The 12,430-nt window shown below is 34.8% G+C and overlaps 1 protein-coding gene across 1 annotated transcript in view; it reads right to left on the bottom strand.

The window, feature by feature from the left end:
• LOC140246758 (uncharacterized) overlaps positions 1-12,430 on the bottom strand; it is a 146,118-nt gene that overhangs the window by 10,850 nt on the left and 122,838 nt on the right. The gene's annotated exons all lie outside the window — the stretch shown is intronic.

Below are 12,430 nucleotides of genomic sequence, written 5' to 3'. Positions count from 1 at the left end.
ACTTGCTTTATAAATTGCACATGCAGTTTTACGAGTCAACAAAAATTATTCTGTGAAATGGTGTGACATAAAATGATTATTCCTGTTTATCACTTTAACTCAAATAGGACACCGCTACACATACAACTTACATCAAACAGGTATGGATACACCATATTGTGCATTTAAATTTCCAGCCGTTGTTATATCTATGAATGAGAAAGAGGAACAATTTATTTAAAAACAGCTCTTCTAAAGAAATTTATTCATAGGTCATAAATCTTCATATATGTATTTTTTCATCAAGAGAAAAAAATAAATGAAGTCACCGTGAACACTTTGTAAAAGATGTATCGTATGTTATTTGAGTGATGGTCAACAACAACAGTTATAAATTTTATGACCTCTTTTATTTGTTTATTTTAAACAACAGTTGGGTTTTAGCCATGATGGAATATATACCAAGGATCAAAACAGTAGGGCTATAGTGACTCATAACGAGCACCTGCCGTCATGCAGCTGTAGATAAAAAAATTGTATAGTGACAAACACAGCTGTTGTAACCACAATTAAGTGAGAAATAGCTTTTTTTTTTGTAATGATCTCAATGGATACATGAGCACAAACCTAGCAAAAGTATGCAGTAAAATACTAATGGGGGCGAACAGATTGAGAAACTGTATAGGCGGCCCTGCACGGATGGCCGAATACATTGTAGGAGGCGATTGTGGTTGTTTGCACTTCGGCTGTAATGACTCAAAGAAAAAAAAAAAAACGCAAATCAACTAAGAATTACAAGCGTATATTATAATACATAGCGCTTGCTGAAGCCCTCAAAATTCATATACTTTATGTAAAATGCATTACAAATTTACATCATAGAAAAACTATGACAACAATCATGTATATGAATGTTCCTTTAATATGACTGAAAATTTTACCTACACCTGTCATTAATCAGATATCCATCCAGTAACACCATTCCATTCAATAAATGTTGCCATGATAGGATAGTGTCAGGAAAATATCTGAATGCCAAGCAGTTAATGTATACCCAGCTTGAGCAATGCAGTAGGAATGCAGTAAGAATGGTAGAGATAAAGAAAAATATATGCAAAAAATATATGAAAAATATATATTCGTTTGCCCTCCCCAGCTAAACTTCGTATTTCGATAACGGTGCACATTTCTTTTGTTTTTCTATGTCAATTCTTTGTCATATTTAGCTGTGACCATGTTCGTTATAAGCAAATTTTGCATTGTAGACTTTAGATAACAAATTTAGGACCTGAATCTTTACTTCGTGATTACGAAATTTTGATAAATGGCCCGTTTCACGGTTAGGCGCCACTTTTTGTCAACCTAGGGGTCAAAATTTCAAGTTCTCTTTAAGAGATGGAATGTCTTGATTTTTTATTCCCAAGAATGTGAATTTAATGGAAAATGTAATGCCAGAGCTTAATTATTATTACAATATTTGATACTATGAATGGTTCTATAGGAGATGAAGGTAATTTTGCTGAAAGATAACACTATGATACTATGGACAGAGCTGACACACTATGTGTCCAACAGGTGATTTGATACTGTAACATGATTAAGTGATATTTAAGCAAACTTCGTGCCAGATTTTGTGTTCTTATTTGGATTTATTAGAAAATTGTACCGCTTTGAAGGAAAAATATGGTGTGAAATAGAGTAAATGACTTCAAAAAGTTTCTCTTGTTTTACACTTCCTCATTCAGGATGTGTAATATTTCATGGAGATAATGCTTATGTTGGGGGACATACACACACCTAATATTAACATTGTGAGTGTCCAACTTTTACATTTAAAATTTCAGCTGGAGGATGTGGTGGATGTGACAAAAACAGATGTGAACGGACATTTTACACCTTGAGCAATAAACAATAGAAATAAGCCAAGTGATTACCCAATGAAGAGTCAGCACAAGTCAGTTTACAGTAAGAAACAAATTATGTTTCACAAGAAAACTTTTTTTTTTTTTGTCAGCATAAATGATATCAGTAATATCCAACACGGTGGATGTGACATGTGAATGGAACACCAATTTCCTTTTTTTTTTTTTTCCTGCACACCATGCATTGCAACCAATGATTATAATGCATGCAGTATCATCAAGAATGCTGTATTCAAAGTACAAGTCACTGCTGACAAGGTTCCATGTCCTGTAAAAGTTATGAATGCTTGAAATTCCTTATAAGTGGTGGATGTGACGGATTGGAGATGTGAACGGACATTTTTACTCTTCTTTAATCTATACTTAATAGTAATAGTTGAAATCATTACTAACATTTCTATTGGCTCACATGCACTGAATGACCAAAGTATTTTTTAGGTGTTTTTGCAGACATACATGTACACTGTTAATTGTACAGTTCACTTAATTCTCTTAGAGTAAATTGGATCCAACACGGGGATGTGATGCCAAAATTGTGAACAGAATTCCGAATTTTAATCTTTCTTTATCATAATCTGGTAACAGTAATCCTACTTGGAAGAACCACATAGAAAAACCACATTTTAGAATGCAAATCACTGCTCACAAGGGTACACATACAGTTGTATTCTCAAGTTTCAATGTATGAATGCCTGAAACTCCTTGGTGCAGATGTGACAAAATCAAATGTGAACAGACATTTTTTTACCTTCAATTTATGTGAACTGCATATGAATAAAACAATAAATTTATCAACATAGTAATGACATTCTTACTCTTTAACCAATGAAGTCATACATAATGTTTCTGATAGAGCAATTATGCACTCAATTTTTCTCACAGTAAATGATATCCAACATGGTGAATGTGATATTTTTATTGTGATCAAAATCCCCAATGTGCAGTTAAGTGTTTTCTCAGGGTATCGAAAAGAAAAGGTACAAGTAATGTGAGTCTTAATCTTACCTTAACCTGTCCTACCTATTACTATAGTTTCTGCCTATGACAAACTTTAAAAGTGAAAACCTGGTATAAAGCCCAATCCTCAATAATAATAACAAAAAATGCAGATTATGTGGTCATGACCCTGTGTGCATTATGCATTGTAAATCTACAGCAGAGGCAAAAGCTACAATAACTCTCGCACATGTCACCTACCAGGATTCCACCCATAAACTTTATCATGTCAGTTAAAAATCACATTTCTAATTTGCCAGAGTTTGTTGATATTGAAGCACCACTGTAAGTATGTTAATGCAGAGGGTATACATAGGCCCTACATATTGACAAAATGAAATCTTTACAATGTATTTGTATATATTGTGTTCTGTAAAAAGAAGCATTTTCTCCTCCTCATCCATATACCACCCTTCCACCTCTCCTACATCATCACCAGGATATGCCATTCTTTGTCAATTGAAGACCATTCATTTTTTTTTTGTGGAAATAACAAACTTTTCCTTTTTTGCTTTATGAGTATCATTATGTATTCAGATTAAAAAATAATAATTTAGGGTTAACAAAACTTGTTACACCTTCAGATGAACAAACCTTCAGAATAACATGCCTTATTTCATATTTGGATTTATGAACCTTTGGAATAATGACCTTTATCTAATTCTTGGATTTACAAAGCCTCAGAAAAATAAACCCTCTCTCATTTTTTCGCTGAACGAACCTGTAAGTTAAGGGAATTTGTGTGTTTCAGAATATACAATTATTGGGAATAATGAACAACCCTAATGAGCTTTTGATAGCTGGCTATAACATGTAATCTTGTGAAGCACATACAGCAAGTGTATATTTTTTTTTTAAATCATGGCTAATACTGAATAATGCTAATTTTTGTCAACAACGGGCAATTTGTCAGTCAGTTGCAATAAAAACAACTTGATACAAGGGTTTATTTATTTGCATAAATATTGACTTACCCTCTGCTAAAAAGAATTGGAAGGAGCACTGGTTGGCTGTTGGGGTTGAGGCAGTTTAGTGGATATGAATTACAATGCCTGCCTAATAATAAGGAGCTTGTTGGTTACAGAGTTGTACTTGTATGCCCATGATTTTTTTATTAGGACTACAACTATAAACACTGAATACTTGGTGCTTATTGTACATCGACAAGGGGCAATTTGTCAATCAGCTCCACTTAAAAACAACTTGATGTAAGAATTCATTTATTTGAATACCAGGTAAATACACAGTATCTACTGCACAGGATCGCATACATACATCGTAGAACTAGCACGGGCTCTGTAGCGGAAGCTTGGTAGTCTACTGGATATGACGCCAGTCTGGTAATCAGGAGATGGTCGATTTAAATCCAGCTTGAGTATCATATGGCCATGATTTTTTCATCACACATTTGGTTATACTCATAAAAACACTGAATAATAACTATGCAAGAGTTCCTTTCTTTCTAAAAATGCATTGGAAAGTGGGGTTAAACGGACCCCTTCAGTGAGATGGACCCATACCATTATCTCTGTGAATCACCTTCACTGTACCTTCACTGTATCTTCACTGGAAACTAAACATCAGGAGTTAAATCTGACCCAAGTTGAATGCCCATTATTTTTTGTCATGGCTACTACTAGAACACTGCATAACCGGTGCTTACCTATGGTGAAGGGCAATTTTCAATCAGTTGCAGTAAAGTGATATATGAATCAATTTAACTTTTTTTTTCACCCCTCAATTGGTAAGTTAACCATTCCAATGGTTGTGGATCATTTCACACTGTGTTCAAGTCTTGATTCTACGTGAAGCATTGGGAACTAATGCTGAAAAATGCTGTGCATTGGGGAGATATATTGTGTGTCCGTTCACACCCCAAAATGTCACATCCACCACATATTCAATTATTTTTAAACTTATTGAATACAGTATACAGGAGAGGTCTAATCAATGTAATTAAATAACATTTATATTCTTTTGCCTTTTTGAGATTAATTATCCGGAAAATTGATTAGAATATGTAGAACATCAGTTTTCACAGTCACAGTGACAAAATCATACTACATCCTCACTGTGAACAAGTATTATAATGTAAAATTATAGTGAATGTGGTATAAAAGTGGGTGTCTGATATCTAGATATCTTGGGAAAGACATGTTTTTTAATTCTAAACATATTTTGTCCCCCAAAAAATAAGTTGTCCCTAGATTTTACGTGATATTCACGGAAATGTCCGTTCACATCTTAAAATGTCACATCCACCAGGGCATTTCACATATTTTTTAAGTTTTTCAAATTTTTAGTTTCATAGTAATCTCAAAATCAGTGGCATTTATAAGGTTACTAAAGAGTCTAAAATGTGTTGAGATTTAAAGTTAATTGGACCAGTATTTACTGAGATGCACACCAAAATGTGTTTCTGACAAGAAAGGCCGGTGGATGTGACATGTGTGAACGGACACCATGTTTTGTGAAATACAAAAAGCATTTGAATTTCAAATCCTAAATTGTTTCAGAGGGATAGCCACCCAATTGTGTATCATTGATTTATGCAAAAAATTTTAGAAATAATCTAAACCATTAAAAAGTTATAGATTTATAAAATCTTGGTGGATGTGACAAAAATGTGAACGGACATTTAAATTTTGTTTTCAAATTACTGTCATTTCATCAGATGGAACTGAAGCACAAACAAACTTTCTACAGTCACTCATACAAAGCTATACTTTACTTTTACATTATTTTCCTGAGACTTGCCTTTGTTTTCTTACTTACACAACTCATATAAGCAGATGATTAAATGTGAACGGACAATGTCACATCCACCAAGAGAATTTTGGGGTGGAAAAAATGTAACAAAAAGGAGTTCAAACTTTTTAACTCTGACATGATTCATTATGGCTACTCATACACTTAACATAGATATGTTCACTTAACTCATAGCTAGATATGATACAGAATGGCAAAGTTTGCAAAAAAGGGATGTTTGCCAGGTTGACACACAGTGGGTCCGATTTGGGCACATCTTGCCTCACTGTGTGCAAATGCTTTGGAGTTGCATTTTCGTTATGCTATGGGAGGTAGACCCCATGGGGGTCTAACATATGCATATCAAAACATTTCATGAACCTACTCTTATTCTGTGTAGTAGACTGAAAACTGAAAAAAATGAAAAGTGGCGCCTAACCGTGAAACGGGCCAAATTTGTTCTCAAGGATGGACTACATCACTGAGATTACACGTACGTTTGTCCGTTCATTTACGAGAGATGGAAAAAGTGTTTTCTTTGATTCCTCAGCATGGGAAGATAAAGAAGCTTTTATAATTGAGAATTGGTAATATTTATGTAGTATTTTGCAGAGGAGTTTGTTCTTGACATGAAATCGTTGTTTGTTGTGAATAGAATACGTTTCCAACTCAAGAGAGTTGCATTGTTCAATATCTTGGTTGTTCCGAACGTCCGTGAACTATATGCGAACCTCCGTGATGAAAACTATGCTATGTTTGTTGGGTTATAGAGACTTCCTAGATCAGATACATCTTTAAAAAGTATCTTTTTTTTGGGGGGGGGGAGTAAGGATTAAAGTATGGGATAGTGAAATAAGAGGTCGAAATATTGAGTTTCTGTAAAATGCGGGTAAACTGGAGAAAGTGTTTAGCGGAAGAGTAATATTTCAACAGAAATGACGAATTTGGTTGAATCATCAGTTGTCTACCATTACGTACAGGTTAAGAGTACAAATTAATATTCAGCCAACACATAAACATGTCCCTTAAGATATTTCGTTTCGAATTTGAACTGAATCAGATCGTTGCAAGCTATGTTAAATGGTATTCAAATGTATGTGCAGTACTATTCCTCACGGACGTTCGCTGCTCTGGACATGGTAAACTTCCATGGTGAACAGAAACTTGTTCCTCTGGGAAAATCCTAGTATAATTGGGTTCATATTAAAGCTTGAGTTATACTCTTTCAGGTAAGATAAATGATTTGAAGAATCTCCTACTTTTTAAATGTTGCGTTGTTTTGGCTCAATTGTATATCGTTCAAAATTCTGACCCATCTATATATATATATATATATATATATATATATGAAGAGTTTGTTTGCAAAAACCGATAAGTCCATTTCTGAAGATTTTGAAGTACGGTCTCTGTCATAAAGTACAAAATGATACCTTTTGAATGACATATTGGTCACTACATGTAAAGGTACATTTTTGAAGTTATGGTCAAAAGAAGCAAAAAAAAAAATTCTTAATATTCTCTTTATTCTTGACCTTTAATCGCAAATATCTCCATTTGGCAAATATGGACTTATCGGTTTTTGCGAACAAACTCATATATATATATATATATATATATATATCATGATAATAATAATAATATAGATATAATTATGTACCCACACAGTGCGTATCAAAAAAAAAGAGAAAACTGTAATCCAAATTTGGAGGGCGACTATTTCATAATCATCAGGTATTGAGAGTGCAATGTCAGTTGTGAAACCTTATTATCTCGACCAACATCATGCGTGACTGAGCACATTAACTGTAAAGACAACATTGACAAATTGCGCGTTTTCGAAGTTTGCGTGTTATTGTGAAGGAACAATGCATGTCTTACTGCATGGGTGAGATCTGTCAACGAAAGTGGCCAACTCATTTTAGGTAGCCTGCACGACTGCAAGTTCATGTTCACGGTTTCTTCTTAAACCTTTGATGCTTCATAGCCTTCAACATAGCCATGTTTTCGATAACTTGGTACTTCCCACAAAGGTTATACCATTATTCATTTTTCTCTCCTCATATTCAAGACATGGTCGGTACCTGCCTGCTATGTGTTGTATATGAAGAGAGAAAATAAATTCTGTGGGTTGGCTTCTGTGGGAGTGACCAAGTTATCGCTCAAGTGGTCATGTTTCATTTCATTTTCATTTCATTTTATTAAATTTCATGTCATGGCCAAAGTATAAAATATGACAATTGAATATAAACAAAGTAAAGAACAATGAGATTCAACTGCACGTCATTTGTTTACAATGAAACAATAAATATTCCTAAGATGAAGAAATACATGGGCAAAATGTGACTGAATCATAACAAAGAAAAAGTCGGAATGGAGGGGACTGCTAAAAAGCCAAGTTTGTAGAATGCAGTCCCCTCGTGAGTAGTAAAGTTTGTCGTTATAACGAAATGAGACAATTAGACATATTCCTCGGGAAGCAGAACATAAAACAAATACGTACACAAACGCACACACAGACAGAAACAAAGCATCTCTCTTACATACGCGTGGAAAGAATAAACAGGAGGTCAAAGGCCAGAAAGGGACAGGAAGAGGACAGAGGATGGAGAAAAGGAGGAAGAGTTCAAGGGTCGATGCCAAGGCACATGAGACTTTGGTCTCACCGAGAATCGAACTATATAATATGAATAATGTATTATAACGGTTATAAAATACATCAATCAAGTTAAAGACGTAAGCAGTAAAGAAATCAATTAGCAGCTTTCAAAAATGTCAATCCCCAGTGATATAAGAATTAATAAAAGTTTTCTTTGATTTTAGAGTAAAAGTGTTGAATCTTAGAGATTCTTTTATGCTGCTGTCAAGGGAATTCCAGAATTTAGGTCCACGGAAAGAGAATATAGACTTCGCAAAAAGTCGTCCTAAAAAGTGGTAAATGAAATTCATTGGTTTGTCTTGTGGGGTATGAATGCACAGTTTTTATTTTGAATAAACATGGAGTCAAGCAGTAAAGGAAGGGAATGATTTATTCGTTTGAACATTAACTGCCCTAAATTCAAATAATACAAATCTTTGATTTTTTTAAATATTATTTTGATGAACTAATATTTTAAAAATTAAGGATTTGTATTGTTTGAGTTTTAGGACAGTTTATGTCCAAGGTTATGAACCTTAATGTTAGGAGAAACCCTAAACGCAAGCCCTAAACATGAATTACCATTCGTATAGGCTGACCTGTTTGGCCACTTTCATTGACAGATCTCATTCACGCAGTGACACATGCATTGAGCCATCATAGTAACACAAGAACTTGGAAAAAGCGCAATTTGTCATTGTTGTCTTTGAAGTTTATGTGGTCAGTCATGCATGGCATTTGTTATCATTATTAGGTATCAATGGGAAGAGGAAAAATTCGTCTTTCCTAACCAACACAGTGCTCTCCATAGCTGAAAATTATGAAATGGCAGCCCTCGAAAGTTGGATTACCTTTTTAGATACCGTACGCAAAATAGTTATATATATATATATATATATATATATATATATATATATCTTTTTGAAACATAAAAGGAAAAACTGACCAGAGTTGTCACCATATATATATATATATATATATATATATATATATAATGTATATATTGCATTTGCTCCGCGTATTTGCAGTACTAGAAATGATGATGTCACGATAGAGGAATGCATTAAATGTCAGTTGCCTTGATTTAATTCAAAATCCGATTTTATTTTTTTTTTTTGGGGGGGGGGGAGGGACTTCCCTCTCCGTCAGGGAGGAAAGTGCTTTTATCCCTGACGAAGGGGGAGGCCCCCGAAAATTCGGATTTTGAATTAAGATCAAGGAAATGGGTATATATGAAGAGTTTGTTCGCAAAAACCGATAAGTCCATTTTTGAAGATTTTGAAGTACGGTCTCTGTCATAAAGTGCAAAATAATACCTTTTAAACGATATATTGGTCACTACATACCAAGGTACATTTTTGAAGTTATGGTCAAAAGAAGCAAAAAATTTCTTATTATTTTCTTTGTTTTTCTTGACCTTTAATCTCAAATATCTCCATTTGGCAAATATGGACTTATCGGTCTTTGCAAACAAACACTTCATATATATATATATATATATATATATATATATATATATATTCTATAATTCCCTCAAGGTGAAAACTCAACCTTTTTTAACACACAAAATACAAAAAAAAAAAAAAATCTTTCAAGAAATGAAAATCACCTTGGACAATAGTATTATCGAAAAATAGAACAATGCATGCCAGAGTAAATTTTAAGCAATGTATTGAAGGGATGTCACTTCTTTTATACCTAATTACTAACTGTTCTTACCATGATCAGGTAAAACTGTGAGAATTCAAAGACTCTAGCTCCTTAAAGGGGATGGCTAGTAACTGATCAGTGGGAATAAGTGGGAATGCTGGGGGTGATTGTTCCAATCCTTGGATATCTGTTGTTGTGCGAAAATTATTGCTTCAGAATGGTCTCATATTCAAGTAATGTGCACTTCAATGTTTCCAGATTAGCATGCCTGTACAGAGTCGTGGCGATCGTTAACGATAGAAGATAGCGCTTGAATGTAAGCGCATTAATCCGGATAAATATACCGGGTGTCTCAAAAAAGTGGAACGTCCGATTTTCAGTACCTTGCGTTCTAAAACTCATATATTTTTTGACATCATTAGAAAGAACATCTTCCGCAGAAGACAATGATACAAAAATCATTAGATTTTGTTCAGTACTTTTTATTCAATTTCTGTAAATGCTGTCATTTTCAAATTTCGCCGAATTTTTGCGACTTATAAAATAATAATTTGGGTGCTACACGCGATCCATACGGTGAATATTGTGTAAGCTCGGTGATCCATGTCAACAAAAGATACAGCTTTCACATATTTGGGCACGCGCACACACACACAGACACATTCACACACTGCTTTTTCCTGGCCCGCGCCAGGAAAATCCGCTGTTCCGCTTTCTTTTTCGGACACCCGGTATAAGGGACTGTACAGTACTGATTGAGGTGAGGATTCAGCTTGTAACATTTTGAGAGATATTTAGAAACCACTCTATGAAAATATATGATGTTGAAGAGCATACAATTCTAAGAGGAATCGAAGTTTATTCGATGAAAAGAAATAACTGAGATATCTTAAACAAGGTGAAACAAAGAGATTTTTATAAAAGGCGCCAGGAAAATCCACCGTTCCGCTTTCTTTTTCGGATACCCGGTATAAGGGACTGCACAGTACTGGTTGAGGTGAGGAATCAGCTTGTAACATTTTGGGAGATATTTAGAACCCACTCTATGAAATTTTGAAGAGCATACAATTCTAAGGGGAATCGAAGTTTATTTGATGAAAAGAAATGACTGAGATATCTTAAACAAGGTGAAACAAAGAGATCTTTATAACAGGCGTGGCCTATCAACTTTCTATGGATCGCATTTTGTTGGATATCTCAACCATTTCAAGGCCAATTTTCATCAAATAAACGTTGAATCTTTTTTTTTTTTTTATTACATGCTCTTTTATATTTCATAAGAGGTTTCTCATTATCTCACGAAAAATGTTATATCCTATATCATCACCTCAACCATTACCGTACAGTCCCTTTAAATTACAATCAGCAATATGGACATACAAAAACAACAACAGCAATTAGGAGTTCTTCAGGTATAATTTAAAGGTATCAGTTTAACACTTTCACAACCTCGAAAATAAAGAGGGAGTTTGTTCCAAAAGAGATGGAAATATTACAACAACAAAAAAAAATACAAAACATATCGCCGTTACGGGTACAGGTGCGGGGACCATGTGATAATTGGAGAGTGTAGGAAGAACGTAGAGAACGGGTTGAAGTGGAGGAGCGGAAAGAAATAAAGTCTCTGAAATAAGATGAGACAAGACTATTATCTTATAAACAATGAGCATGATTTTAAAGTGATACGTTTATGTAGGGGGAGCCAGTGGAGGGGTTGGAGAGCTGGAGTGATGTGGTCAGATCTCTTTGTAAGGATCACAAGCCTCGCAGCTGTATTTTGAGTTTGTTTGTTTGTTTGTTTGTTTTTTGAGTGATGCGATATTGGGAGGGGGGGGGCAACAAGAAGGGAATCGTAATAACAATGCGTGAATAAGACGTTCAGTTGACAACTGATCCAGTAATTTGCGGATTTTACAAATTTTACAATTTCCCCAAGCAGCAGAACGACATGAGTTCTTGATGTGTTGTTGAAAGTTCAAGTGTTTATCTTCATTAACTCCGAGATCTCTGACGGACTGAGAGATGGGGCTAGTACTATTTTCAAAAGAAAATTGTGTGAGAGATCTACCCCGCCTGAACGGAAATGGACATATAAGAATTCTGATTTGACACAATTTAATTTTAGATAGTTATTTCGGGACCATTATCATCAACACAACTACTAAGTTTACAGAGTGGTTCGACTTGGGTATTTGGTTGTATATGATTATGTAAATTTGAGTATCGTGACTATCGTCAGTATACATAACATGTGGTACACCTTGACAATAGTTGGTTACCGAAGACAGGGGAAGACAGGTGTACAGAAGAAAAGGGAGCGGACCAACCGCAGACCTCTTGGGACACCATGTCTGAGAGGGAACGACCGGGAAAATGCTCCACTAACAGTAACCATCTGGTGATTGTCGTGTAAGTAAGATGCAATCCATCTCAAGACTGTTCACATAAGACCAAAATTACTCTCTAATCTGTTGAGGAGCTCATGCAGCCTTACAAGCGT

Source organism: Diadema setosum, chromosome 3, assembly GCF_964275005.1.
Source record: "Diadema setosum chromosome 3, eeDiaSeto1, whole genome shotgun sequence".
Lineage (NCBI taxonomy): Eukaryota > Metazoa > Echinodermata > Echinoidea > Diadematoida > Diadematidae > Diadema > Diadema setosum.
The sequence above is the reverse complement of the archived record's forward strand: the minus strand, read 5'-3'. Positions and strand labels throughout refer to the sequence as shown.